This window comes from Convolutriloba macropyga, chromosome 1 (assembly GCF_964194025.1).
Source record: "Convolutriloba macropyga chromosome 1, txConMacr16.3, whole genome shotgun sequence".
Taxonomy (NCBI): Eukaryota; Metazoa; Xenacoelomorpha; order Acoela; family Convolutidae; genus Convolutriloba; species Convolutriloba macropyga.
The window spans coordinates 79,401,757-79,416,358 of NC_134468.1; the positions used below are offsets into that span (position 1 = coordinate 79,401,757).

General features: G+C 35.2%; 1 protein-coding gene and 1 non-coding gene across 2 annotated transcripts in view; both read right to left on the reverse strand.

The window, feature by feature from the left end:
* LOC142343043 (transmembrane 9 superfamily member 3-like) overlaps positions 1-14,602 on the reverse strand; it is an 86,006-nt gene that overhangs the window by 15,997 nt on the left and 55,407 nt on the right. The gene's annotated exons all lie outside the window — the stretch shown is intronic.
* On the reverse strand, positions 13,344-13,406 carry LOC142353013 (small nucleolar RNA SNORD18). The gene has a single exon (XR_012761016.1). It is a non-coding gene; the product is annotated as a small nucleolar RNA SNORD18 (small nucleolar RNA).

The following is a 14,602-nucleotide window of genomic DNA, read 5'->3' on the forward strand; positions in this document are numbered from 1 at the left end:
ACACTCTAAACATGCCAAAAGCAGGTTCCAGCAGAGAAGAGAATTAAAAATTGCCACATTCACTAGCCACATTCACTAAAAGATTAATTTTAGCACTATTTTCGATATGAAATCCCTCGTGTTTCTAGTCAAATACACGTAAAATTGTAGGCCGACTAACAAACTTGATCAACATATAGAGAACAACGTCGCAAAAAGAACCTGAAAAAAGTTGACGGAACTATTTTCAGAAATCCATTCGAGAAATGACAACTCTCAGAAAACTTGTAAAATTACAAAAAGCTGCTAAATACGAAAATTTTCTGAGCCAAATTGTAACATTTCGGCTTAAAGTGAAAAATATAATTTTCTATAGAACCAGCAAATTGGCAGCTAAGAGAAATATTGTGCATATAGTAGTTGTGTCTGTAGCCCAAATAACTTTAATAACTCAATAGACATTGTCATTTGATCACAAAAAGGTCAAAACAATATGGAAACATTACAGAACATTTTAGCTTCTAATATTTTCGTTTAGTAACAAACTACAAATACAACACAACCAAACATGTTAAAAGATTGCAGAATAGAACGGAAATATTTGGAAAAAATTAAACATATTTTGTTGAGAAATCACTTTTGCCGAGACTGAGCACTACAGCTTGTTAAATTTATTATGACGAAATAGCCTAGCTCCTATACTTTGGTTTCAGATGTCACTTCTTTTTGTTGCAAACGCAAAGCAAACGATTGTATATTAAGCGAGCGCTTGAGGCAAAAAAAAATATTTCAATTGTAAAAAAAAGGGTAAGCAGCATAATAAAGCGCAGATGGTATCGCATTGAAATGGCACGGGGTCACTGGTTTGAGCCCCAGACTAGGACAAATTTGACCAAGCAAAATCAGTGTTCTAAAATATGTGGCTTGAGCAACGATTAGTTTGAGCAGAAAAATTACACTAAAATTGCGCCATTTAGGCAAATATGGTCTAGATATCTTACTAATATAAAACACGAACTTTAAAGTTCAATTTAAGGCCAACGCTAGGTGACACTGCGTCATATACACTGGGTAAGAGCAGTGTATGAAAGAGGTGGGGGCAGAAAAATTTGGGGAGAGGGTAGAACCGCTATCAAAAATGCCCTTCACACCATGAAATTCGAAGTTCTGCCCTCTAAGCAGCTTCAGAATCATACTTTTACAGCCCACAAGGACGAAAAGTCGAACTTCGTTTGAGAGCAATTAAACACTCTAAACATGCCAAAAGCAGGTCCCAGCAGAGAAGAGAATTAAAAATTGCCACATTCACTAAAAGATTAATTTTAGCACTATTTTCGATATGAAATCCCTCGTGTTTCTAGTCAAATACACGTAAAATTGTAGGCCGACTAACAAACTTGATCAACATATAGAGAACAACGTCGCAAAAAGAACCTGAAAAAAGTTGACGGAACTATTTTCAGAAATCCATTCGAGAAATGACAACTCTCAGAAAACTTGTAAAATTACAAAAAGCTGCTAAATACGAAAATTTTCTGTGCCAAATTGTAATATTTCGGCTTAAGGTAAAAAAAATTTTCTATAGAAACAGCAAATTGGCAGCTTAGAGAAATATTGTGCATATAGTAGTTGTGTCTGTAGCCCAAAAAACTTTACTAACTCTATAGACATTGTCATTTGATCACAAAAAGGTTAAAACAATATGGAAACATTACAGAACATTTTAGCTTCTAATATTTTCGTTTAGTAACAAACTACAAATACAACACAACCAAACATATTAAAAGATTACAGAATAGAACGGAAATATTTGGAAAAAATTAAACATATTTTGTTGAGAAATCACTTTTGCCGAGACTGAGCACTACAGCTTGTTAAATTTATTATGAAGAAATAGCCTAGCTCCTATACTTTGGCTTCCAATGTCGCTTCTTTTTGTTGCAAACGCAAAGCAAACGATTGTATATTAAGCGAGCGCTTGAGGCAAAAAAAATATTTCTATTGTAAAAAGGGGTAAGCAGCATAATAAAGCGCAGATGGTATCGCATTGAAATGGCACGGGGTCACTGGTTTGAGCCCCAGACTAGGACAAATTTGACCAAGCAAAATCAGTGTTCTAAAATATGTGGCTTGAGCAACGATTAGTTTGAGCAGAAAAATTACACTAAAATTGCGCCATTTAGGTAAATATGGTCTAGATATCTTACTAATATAAAACACGAACTTTGAAGTTCAATTTAAGGCCAACGCTAGGTGACACTGCGTTATATTTGAACTGAATTGACCTATATTTGACTAGCAAAAAGCTAACAAGTGTGATCTAGCCTTTTTTCCGCCAGTGCTATTTTAAATTATTTAATCAACGACTAGTTTGAGAGCCGCAGTTAGCTAAATTTTCACCATTTAAGCAATTATGGCCTGGATAAAAAATAATAAATAATAATCAAACGTTCTTTATGATTGAAATTTAGACCCAAAGCAAGGCCAGATTGCGTCAAGGCCAACAGGCCTTGTTTAGCCTTTTTGCCGCCAAGGCTATATTACACTACACAATTTATTTTACTTAAGTTAACTTGTGTTGAGTTGTTAACATCATATGGGCTAAACCTCCGATTTTGTTTAAAGGCCGTTTCTTGCATCTTATTGATTCTTAAATCTCGTCCCGTCTTTTGTTTCATTCGCGTTGATGTTTAAATGCTACGACGCTGGACAACTTTTCAACTGTTTTTTTTTTGAAATGTTCAAAGAAATGTTTCAAAAGCATTTGCTCTGCACCACAAGCTCTGTAATAGCAGTTTAGTCAAAGAGTTCTTGAAGCAATATTTTCCCCGATAATTTGAAAAAAAGATACAAACCTTAATTCAAAATTGATAACAATTTAAGCTGAAAAATTTCTGATTATGACAACTTAAAACAACTGCAGCACCATATACATAACTTGATGAACAATTTCAAAAGTATTTATTCAGTATTCTCTGCTTATTTTCATTTCAAAAGATTTTACATCGCAGGGTAAAACTACTGAAACTTTTTCTCCTTATTTATCGCATTTTCGTATTTTTTTTCAGTGTCAGTTTCACGCTTTATTAGTAGATTGAAATACCTTACGTGAAAAGACGAGTACAGTAAAAAAAAATTGAATCTATTTGCCCCCCCCCCGCCCCAGCTTAGTGGGCTTATATCATTTACGCCCACCAGGCACTCGTTCTATTTTTTACATAGTACCGTGCTGTATAACATATAATTTTGCATCTGGGAGGCGCAAAAACCACGTGGAGGGGGGAACACATTACATCCAACAAATTTTTGAAATTGAATAGTTTCCCAACAAACTATTGATTCAAAGTTTTGAGGGAGTTCTGATGATACCAATTTTTTCTCGACAAAAGATATCGAATTGGTACACCAAAAAGTAGGGATAGTATACAGTTCCTGGTAAAGTTTTTTTCTTTCATGGCACAGAGCAGAAAGTTTCACAAATTTAGATAATAGATTATACAGCTTAGCCTTTTGGTGTTAAGGCAGCGAAAAACCAACTTAGCTTTTTGCAGAAAACAACCATGCAGCTCTTAAGACCCGAACAGGGGGAAATGGCACTTTGCATAAAAATTGCATTGAATTCTACAGCTATAACAATGAAAAAAATCAGAAACAAGTTTTCGATCACATCTCCGAACCACCAGTTTTATTACTCAACCATCCATGATAAAGACCTGCAGTGTAAAACACAGAGTTATATGACGATTTTTGAAAATTTCAATTTGATATTCGTTTTTTCTCTTAATTTCCTGTTACAAAATATTCATTTGAAATCACTGGTACGTACAAAATAGTCATTTTTCTTTATCTTTTTCTAATGTCTCTTTACTGTAACATATTACTGCTGCCCATATTCAAAAACCGTATTTGAAATTAATCACATTGAACTGTGTGGCAGAACAGTTTACCTAGCCTCGATGTTACTTTAACAAACTACATTTGTAGGTGTAATAACTAGAACAAATGAGTAAAAAGTAGAATGAACCTTTAATACAATTATTGCCAATAAACAATCCTTAAGATTAAATGCTATTTGCCGCAGACAGTTTGGTTAAACTTCGAAAATCATCGAGGGAGACAGAATATCTGTGACAATGTTTTTGGACCGAATTGTCGGCACTGCTTTTAACAACTGCATGTATAAATAGCTGAATGGCAAATGCTGGTATTTTTGAGTAAATTTACTTAATGTACATTTTGCAGCGCAATGATGAATCTGAGGAAACGTTTCTTTAATTCACAAAATGCTAGCTGCTCTGATAACTTTTTGATTTATGATTAGAAAAATTGAAGTGGGCGCCTAATTCTGGTTAAACACGCATTCAGGGACGCGTTATATTCATACAAAAAATTCATTTTAATTTTACAGGGCGAGCAAAGCCATTTTTTACGCAATTTGAGAAAAACAGCTTAAGAACTATGTCTTCAAAAAAATTGTATATATTTTAATATAGTAGCTGACACCTTTCTTGAATCGATTTTAACTCAAGGAAACAAACGGCTTAATAGTCTTTATTAGTGCTTCTCTTATAGCTAAGCATGTTTTCCTCACCATAAAATAATTGTAGACAGAATAGTTGAAATAAAACTGCGCAGCAAGAACTAATTTTATTTTCAGCACAAGTGCTTCATATATCCACATAGAAGGAAAGCCACTACAATTCATAACGCCAAACTGCAAAGAGAAAAATATCAACACACTACATATTTTCATACAATATCTCTTTTCTACCACACTCGCTGCTTTTCACTTGCGCAGTAGAAAGAGAAGAGACAGCTATGAAGATCATTCTACAATCCACGTCATTTCTGGTCAACTTCAATCGAATTAAGTTTCAATAGATCATCCCAAATCAAAATGATAGTTCTTAGAAAAATTTGCAAATCTAATGACATAGTAAAAAGGACAACGCTATCAAAAACAATCACATTGACCATCTATCTATCTAACTGACCACCATTTTGATCACAAAAATGAGAATCAGAAACAATGGTTTATGAAAAGATGATAACAGGGAGCTGATTACATAGTCCGAACTAAATATAGAGTTAAACATATGCGCACCAATTAACAAAGAAACTACTTAGATTATTCACTAAATATAATTGTATGAACAAAAATTAAGCTTATTACACTATAGATTTTACCAAATTATGTATTTTGAAACAAGTTTTTGAGTTATGTTTGTTAATAAACAATCGTTTTGAATTTTTATTCAGGACTATTTTGTCTGCTTTTATGGGACTATTTCGTCTGCTTTTATTGGACTATTTTGTCTGCTTTTATTGGACTATTTTGTCTGCTTTTATTGGACTATTTTGTCTGCTTTCATTGGACCATTTTGTCTGGGAGAGTTTTGTCTGGGAATGTTTTGTCTGCTTTTATTGGACTATTTTGTCTGGGACAGTTTTTGTCTGGGAATGTTTTGTCTGCTTTTATTGGACTATTTTGTCTGGGACAGTTTTGTCTGGGAATGTTTTGTCTGCTTTTATTGGACTATTTTGTCTGGGACAGTTTTGTCTGGGAATGTTTTGTCTGCTTTTATTGGACTATTTTGTCTCGGACAGTTTTGTCTGGGAATGTTTTGTCTGCTTTTATTGGACTATATTGTCTGGGACAGTTTTGTCTGGGAATGTTTTGTCTGCTTTTATTGGACTATTTTGTCTGGGACAGTTTTGTCTGGGAATGTTTTGTCTGCTTTTATTGGACTATTTTGTCTGGGACAGTTTTGTCTGGGAAGGTTTTGTCTGCTTTTATTGGACTATTTTGTCTCGGACAGTTTTGTCTTGGAATGTTTTGTCTGCTTTTATTGGACTATTTTGTCTCGGACCGTTTTGTCTGGGAATGTTTTGTCTGCTTTTAGTGGACTATTTTGTCTGGGACAGTTTTGTCTGGGAATGTTTTGTCTGCTTTTATTGGACTATTTTGTCTGGGACAGTTTTGTCTGGGAATGTTTTGTCTGCTTTTATTGGACTATTTTGTCTGGGACAGTTTTTGTCGGGGAATGTTTTGTCTGCTTTTATTGGACTATTTTGTCTGGGACAGTTTTGTCTGGGAATGTTTTGTCTGCTTTTATTGGACTATTTTGTCTGGGACAGTTTTGTCTGGGAATATTTTGTCTGCTTTTATTGGACTATTTTGTCTGGGACAGATTTGTCTGGAATGTTTTGTCTGCTTTTATTGGACTATTTTGTCCGGGACAGTTTTGTCTGGGAATGTTTTGTCTGCTTTTATTGGACTATTTTGTCTCGGACAGTTTTGTCGGGGAATGTTTTGTCTGCTTTTATTGCACTAATTTGTCTCGGACAGTTTTGTCTGGGAATGCTTTGTCTGCTTTCATTGGACTATTTTGTCTCGGACAGTTTTGTCTGGGAATGTTTTGTCTGCTTTTATTGGACTATTTTGTCTGGGACAGTTTTGTCTGGGAATGTTTTGTCTGCTTTTATTGGATTATTTTGTCTGGGACAGCTTTGTCTGGGAATGTTTTGTCTGCTTTTATTGAACAATTTTGTCTCGGACAGTTTTGTCTGGGAATGTTTTGTCTGCTTTTATTGGACTATTTTGTCTCGGACAGTTTTGTCTGGGAATGTTTTGTCTGCTTTTATTGGACTATTTTGTCTGGGACAGTTTTGTCTGGGAATGTTTTGTCTGCTTTTATTGGACTATTTTGTCTTGGACAGTTTTGTCTGGGAAAGTTTTGTCTGCTTTTATTGCACTATTTTGTCTGGGACAGTTTTGTCTGGGAATGTTTTGTCTGCTTTCATTGGACTATTTTGTCTGGGACAGTTTTGTCTGGGAAAGTTTTGTCTGCTTTTATTGGACTATTTTGTCTCGGACAGTTTTGTCTGGGAATGTTTTGTCTGCTTTTATTGGACTATTTTGTCTGGGACAGTTTTGTCTGGGAATGTTTTGTCTGCTTTTATTGGACTATTTTGTCTGGGACAGTTTTGTCTGGGAATGTTTTGTCTGCTTTTATTGGACTATTTTGTCTGGGACAGTTTTGTCTGGGAATGTTTTGTCTGCTTTTATTGGACTATTTTGTCTCGGACAGTTTTGTCTGGGAATGTTTTGTCTGCTTTTATTGGACTATTTTGCCTGGGACAGTTTTGTCTGGGAATGTTTTGTCTGCTTTTATTGGACTATTTTGTCTGGGACAGTTTTTGTCTGGGAATGTTTTGTCTGCTTTTATTGGACTATTTTGTCTGGGACAGTTTTGTCTGGGAATGTTTTGTCTGCTTTTATTGGACTATTTTGTCTGGGACAGTTTTGTCTGGGAATGTTTTGTCTGCTTTTATTGGACTATTTTGTCTGGGACAGTTTTGTCTGGGAATGTTTTGTCTGCTTTTATTGGACTATTTTGTCTCGGACAGTTTTGTCTGGGAATGTTTTGTCTGCTTTTATTGGACTATTTTGTCTCGGACAGTTTTGTCTGGGAATGTTTTGTCTGCTTTCATTGGACTATTTTGTCTCGGACAGTTTTGTCGGGGAATGTTTTGTCTGCTTTTATTGCACTAATTTGTCTCGGACAGTTTTGTCTGGGAATGCTTTGTCTGCTTTCATTGGACTATTTTGTCTCGGACAGTTTTGTCTGGGAATGTTTTGTCTGCTTTTATTGGACTATTTTGTCTGGGACAGTTTTGTCTGGGAAAGTTTTGTCTGCTTTTATTGGACTATTTTGTCTCGGACAGTTTTGTCTGGGAATGTTTTGTCTGCTTTTATTGGACTATTTTGTCTGGGACAGTTTTGTCTGGGAATGTTTTGTCTGCTTTTATTGGACTATTTTGTCTGGGACAGTTTTGTCTGGGAATGTTTTGTCTGCTTTTATTGGACTATTTTGTCTGGGACAGTTTTGTCTGGGAATGTTTTGTCTGCTTTTATTGGACTATTTTGTCTCGGACAGTTTTGTCTGGGAATGTTTTGTCTGCTTTTATTGGACTATTTTGTCTCGGACAGTTTTGTCTGGGAATGTTTTGTCTGCTTTCATTGGACTATTTTGTCTGGGACAGTTTTGTCTGGGAATGTTTTGTCTGCTTTTATTGGACTATTTTGTCTGGGACAGTTTTGTCTGGGAATGTTTTGTCTGCTTTTATTGGACTATTTTGTCTCGGACAGTTTTGTCTGGGAATGTTTTGTCTGCTTTTATTGGACTATTTTGTCTCGGACAGTTTTGTTAGGGAATATTCTGCAATTTGGGACTGTTTTGTCTGGGACTGTTTCGTTCGGACACGCTATTACCCTTGTTCGGACTTGGGCTTAGGGATGCTAGTATTAAGGAGTACATTGTCAAGGATGCGTTCGGGGTGGCACTCGCTTACAGAATGACACTCGCTCACAAAATGTCACTCTTACAGAAAATTCTTTTGAGCCTCAATTTCTCACTCTCTCGAAAACAGCAATCTGAACAAAAACTTAACGCCATTTTTGCTGCACTCTCAACATTTGTTAAAGACAGCGCCCCAATACAATTCAATTTCTAAAAAAAGATTACCACAATTTAGCTTTGCTCAGCTTTCAACTACGCAGCTATAAACATAACGGAATAACAGTTGGAGCATGGGTGAGAGGGGTTGGAGCGGGAGTCTCAATGGGGTGCGGGGTTAGGCATGGAATCAGTGGAATGAGATGGAGTGAAAGGGAGGACGAGGGAGGAGAAGACGCAGCTCCGCAGAATTGAACACTACGAGACTAGCAGAGCTCTCAGAGAGTGCTGTCCAAACTCAAAAGCGTCCAACGAAAAATCAATAAAGCAAAAAGTAGCAAGACCAATATAATTGCGACAAACTTCGCCTCAGAGCTATTGCACGAGGCTGAGTTAAAAACTTTTCTAAACATCCAACTAAATGTTTTAAGAACAGGCGGAGCTGAACTCTATTGTAACCTCTTTCAGCGAGGAGTCAATGCTTTGATTGTAGCTTGCTTTAGCCGGGGCGATCTTCCATATTATAGCTCAGTATCTACCACTAAAAGTACTTAAAAGGGAATGATAAACGAGTTATATTTTCATTTGAATTCCAATAGTAAACTGCCACCACTCAGCTGCTTAAAACTTTGAATGATAGAGCAATTTAGATCATGCGAAGACCAAAAAGTCAAGCATGATAAAAGTCACTCGAAAACTCAAAATGGTCAAGCGAAAATTGAATAAAAACAAAAATACACACGACTACAATAATTGCTTCAACATTGTACGTGAGCAATTTCGTTTTCAGTTATTCCCAATTCACTTATGTTTATAAGAGAAAAAAAAGAAGGTTGGGCTTCACAAACGGACGGACAACATCCCAAGAATCAAAGCCTCCCAATGATAGCCAAAAAAAAACAAATAGCAAATGTAAAAAAAATGTTGCTCTCCAAAATACCCTTATAAGCCAAAAGAGGAGGTGGGTCAGAAAAAGGAAAAATTAATCTAATACTTTGTTAATATAGTCAAAATCAATATATAAAAACTAAAAGCACAATACAAAACCTAGACAACAACTGACCTGGAAAGGTAATAACAATTTTGCCGGAAAATAGCCGCCGTTGACGCGCTTGATGCACATCGGGATTGAAACAAAAAGAAAAAAGAAGAGATAAATTGATCCAATGTTTTTGTTTTTTTTTCAGTGTCAAAAAGTGTGCTAATTTGGCGTGCAGTTTCAGTTGGATTCTAAAACTTTACTTAATTCAGCTTCTAGACTGAAAGCTAATAAGCTTAATACCGCTGTCAGCTAGCAAACACTCTAATGAAATTTGATAGCCTAATTCTCAATGATTTAATAACCGGGCGTTATCGGTTTATCCCCTCTCTTTTGATTTTTAGAGTCTTTTTCGACTTTTACAGTATTCACAACATTGCGTAAACGAATGCGTAAAAAATTTAAAATCCATTCAGTTTAAACAGTGAGTGAAGTAAGTCAAAGTCAAACGTGAAAATCATGACTTAAGTAAAGCGAAAAACGGATCAAAAGGTAAAGCGAAAAACGTGATCACAAGGTAAAGCGAAATAAAAAACATAGCAGGAAAAGTCCTGACGTAAAATTCAAAGAATATTTAATGACTAAACAAAAAAACTAGACCTAGAACGGACTATGAGTAAATTGAAAAAAAAAACATAATTAAAAAAATCAGATCAAATAAATTTAAAAAGAAAACAGAAAATCAAAGTCAAAACACCACCAACGAGAAATGGAAATTTGGTTCAAACAAAAAACTAGGCCTAGAATGAACTATGAATGCATTGGAAAAACCGTTTAGAAAAAAATCCAATCCAAAAAATGAAAAAACAGTAAACATCAAAGTGAAATTGCCGCATTTGAACAAAAAACCACTAGCGAGAAAGCAAATTTTTGTTCAACCACCGTTTTCTCACTCTACTTTAAAATTAGATAGAAAAAATTTCACGCCGCAGAACCACTCGCTTTTTCGCTCCACTTCCTGTTTCGGCGAGACCAAAAGGAGAGCGCCTAAATAATAGCCGTTGAGAGGCTGACGGCGGCTATTAAAAAGCACGTCATAAAATTATTCGAATTTCACTCTCTTTATTACTTCGATGTGACTAAAACCAATTCGATTTTGTGGTCTCATTGACATTAAAAACGTGAAAAATAAAAATTCGGCGTCTCAAAACAAATCAGTCATAATGTAAAATATCACGCAACGCATAAAACGAGGTCAAAAACTAGTATTATAATATTATAAAAGCATCAGAAGGACAGAAGTCATCCAAAAAAGACTGCACAAAAATGCACATAAAGCGCTGTTTAAACTAAATAGCAATGAATTCAATTTTTCCTTAGCCTCTGCACTCCAACGAAGAACATCCAAAACACAGAGCAGTAATTAAAAAATGATATAGAGATTACGACAGCTAGCATAAAACCACTGCCAAAAGAATTTTTAAGAAGAATTAACAGTTAAAATTAAAGCAATGTGGATTCACAGCCAAAACGAATGAAAAATAGCAACCCAATCAGAAAAAACAACAGGTTTCATAAATTCCTGAATGTGCAATTTAGAAGAAACAAAAATGATGAAATAAACAAACAAACAAAAATGAAGAAATAAATAAAGTTTTGTTGCCTTCTTTTAAATTTTAAAATTAAAATTGAAAAGGGGCAACAATACTGCCAGGGAAACATTATCTGAGTTCAAAAATCTAACGCCGAAAAAACTTTAGGGTAATCACCACAACTATAATTATAGTCGCAGGAGTTTTCATGACACTCAGCAATTGCAGAAAATCAACAAAAAACATTAATAAAAAGAGGTTTCCAGTACGAAAAATCATCACAAAAATAGAGAAAGAAGATCAGATCCAACAGTTTTATTTTAAGTACATGAAGGCACTAATTTAACGTAGCACGAATAGATGAAAAATAATCAGGTATCAGCAACATGAAACGCAGAAATCCGCTCAAATGGGAATTATATCAATAAGAAGACCAATACTTCATATGATCTAACTATTACAAAATTTCAGGAGATTAATTTCGAATAGAACTTTTAAATAGCCTCCATTGATTCCCAAAACTCAAATTAGGCTGAGACAGAAATAAAAGGATTTTGTACAAACGTATATTAAAAGTGCAATCTATTTTGATGTCATTCCGTAATTAAACTCATGTTTCATGAGTGGATACAGGTCCTAGCATCAGTACCAACAAGCATTAGAGATGGTAACTCTTATCAGGACAAAAATCAAGCAGCAGACATCTAAAATTGTGCTTCATGGGTTTATCCCGTTTCTATTCTTGAGTTCGCTTTTATGACTCCGTTCATTTTACAATGCTCTGCCGAGCAACTGCTGTTTAAAACCGTTTGAGAAGGAAGGAAGAACAAAATTAGCCTCGAGAAATCAAAAAGAATTCACGGAAAGTGTTGAACGAACTATCACTTACGGTGAAGCGAAACAAATTTTTACTCGGTTAAGTTAAAACAAATAGGGCAGCCATCATAGCCGGCTGAGATGAGGGAGGCTAATAAACATAACCAACTAATTGCTTTAACGATCGGCGAGCGCTAGGCTTAAGTAGTAGACAGCTGGGGCTTATGGGTGAGCCACGTGGGGATCTCAGAGGAGATGCGTGTCAGGTTTTAAAGTAAGCGAATTTAAAGGCGCGAGACAAAAAAATCGCATAAAAATGACTACAGGACAAAAAAAATTGTTACAGATTTTGCTTAGAGCCATTTAAATTTCTCAAATTGAAAAAAAAATCAACTTTAAATAAAGCTAACGACAAAATTCCATAAAACAATTCGCAGCGGAACAATTTTCTAACAGAATAGAAACGCATATAAGACAAATTCGTACAATACTGAACAGCAGAAAATCTCACGTAATGTTAAAAATAAGATCAATCAACAATTGAAACACTTTTCTCTCATAGTTTCAACAAATGCCTTAAAATCAAGCTTAAAAAGGAGATGCAAAGGTGCGCGAATGCGGTTTCCAGTTCTTTCTACTCTCAATCTCAACACTATTTTATGGCGATTGTCTGCAATTGCTGAGTGCGATCAGAACTCTTCCGACATCTGAACAACAAATATGATAAATATCCTCATCTGTTTAAGATATTCCCAAGTAATTTCTCTATGGCAATTTTGCCGCACTTTATCAAATTGTTTAAAATTTATGTTTGTTCAATTATGAAGGCTACGATTTTACACTAAATTATGAAGTCAGGAAACTTTGAAACCTCTCGTTTTTTCTCATTCTGTTTATATTTTCGAGTCAGCTCTCTAAGTTAGCTTACACGAGCTAACAAGCTGGAGCAGGACTGAAGTTCAGTCAAAGTTGAACTGATATAAGTATTGTTCACGGAAACCTCCAAGTCCACAAAAATATAGAAACTGTCAGTTTTCAAACATATTAATTATTAGAAAATTGGTGGGTTCATCTTAGCTGTATCATTGATAGGAAATGTTTGAGAGCAATAAGTACGGTCCAGAAATTAAGCCAAAATAACTGAAGTTGGCGAAAAACTCAAAATATAAAAACAAAATGCCCCTGAAAAAAACTTATCGTTACCATTATTAACAAAGAAATATATCAGAAGACTTGGAACAGAATCAAAGTTCAGAAACAGAGACCTGTACTCACCATCTCATCAGCAGCAAAAGATTGTCTCAAAATATCTTCAACTATCATTATAAATATGGGCAGAAACAATGAAAACTCTTAATAAGCTAGAGCAGAAGTGCACTTAAACCCCCAGTAACACTAATAAAAAGTGTTCGATGAGACACCCTCTAAGTGGACCAACAAAATGTAGAAGCAGAATCATGTGACAGAACCAATGTGTCTGGAAAACCACTCGTAGTGTGACAATTAATTACCGAGAATAACATCAGATAATTTGCAGCATAATCATAAATCAGAAACACGGACCTGTACTCATCATCTTATACAATTGGAAATACTCGTTCAAAAACGTCATGATAATGTAACGTTCTGCATGGCAAACAGATATCACAATGAAAAATGAGAAAAAGGGCCAGATCCAATAACAATCAATCACCAACTCCAACATTTAAAAAGAACACTTGCACAAAGCAAAAGCCAAAGCTGGAGCAGGAAACGAAAGCTCACATAAGCTAACAAGCTGGAGCAGGACCGAAGTTAAGCCAAAGATACACTGATACAGAAATTGCTCAAGGATTCACCCTCTAAAATGACAAAAAATGTAAGGCTGTTCGTTTGCAAGCAAAAATCTCTAAGAAAGCTAAGAAGAAGAGGACAAGATCCAACAACATACATCAACATGTTCAACAGTTATCATATACGATTGCAAACACACGCGAAAAATGACATGAGCTAACAAGTGTGGGTAGGATAGGATGATTTCAGTCAAAGTTAAGCAAATATAAAAAATGATCAATGAATCACACTATTAATGAAATTCAAAAAGTAGAAGCAGTCAGTTTCAAAGCAATCAGGTATCAGAAAATCGGTGCATTCATCATAACTACATATTGGTATGAAGTGTGGAAATAGGGAAAGGTAGGATTCATAATCCAGCCGAAAAAACACTGAAGTTGATGATAAAATCCAATAAGACAACCAAATAACCACTGAAAAATCATATTTACCGTGACAATTATTTACCAGGAATAACATTGGAAAACTCGCAGCATACTAATAAATCAGAGACACGGACCAGCACTCATCACCTTATACAACTGCAAAAAATCGTCCAAAAACGTCGTGATAAGCTAAATTCTGCATGGCAAAGAAATTACTAAGAAAGCTAAGAAGAAGAGAACAAAATCCAACACCATTTATCAACATCTTGAAAAGTTACTATAATACGATTGCGAACACGCGAAAAAACGTGAGCTGACAAGTGTGGGTAGGATAGAAATTCAGTCAAAGTTCCACTAATATAAAAAAAAAGTTCAATGAATCACACTATTAATGAACAAACAACAAGTAGAAGCAGTCAGTTTCAAAGCAATCAGGTATCAGAAAATCGGTGCATTCATAATAATTACATATTGGTATGAAGTGTCGAAAGGGGAAAGGTAGAATTCGTAATCCAGCCGAAAAAAACTGAAGTTGGTGATAAATTCCAATCAGACAACCAAAACAACCTCTGAAAAATC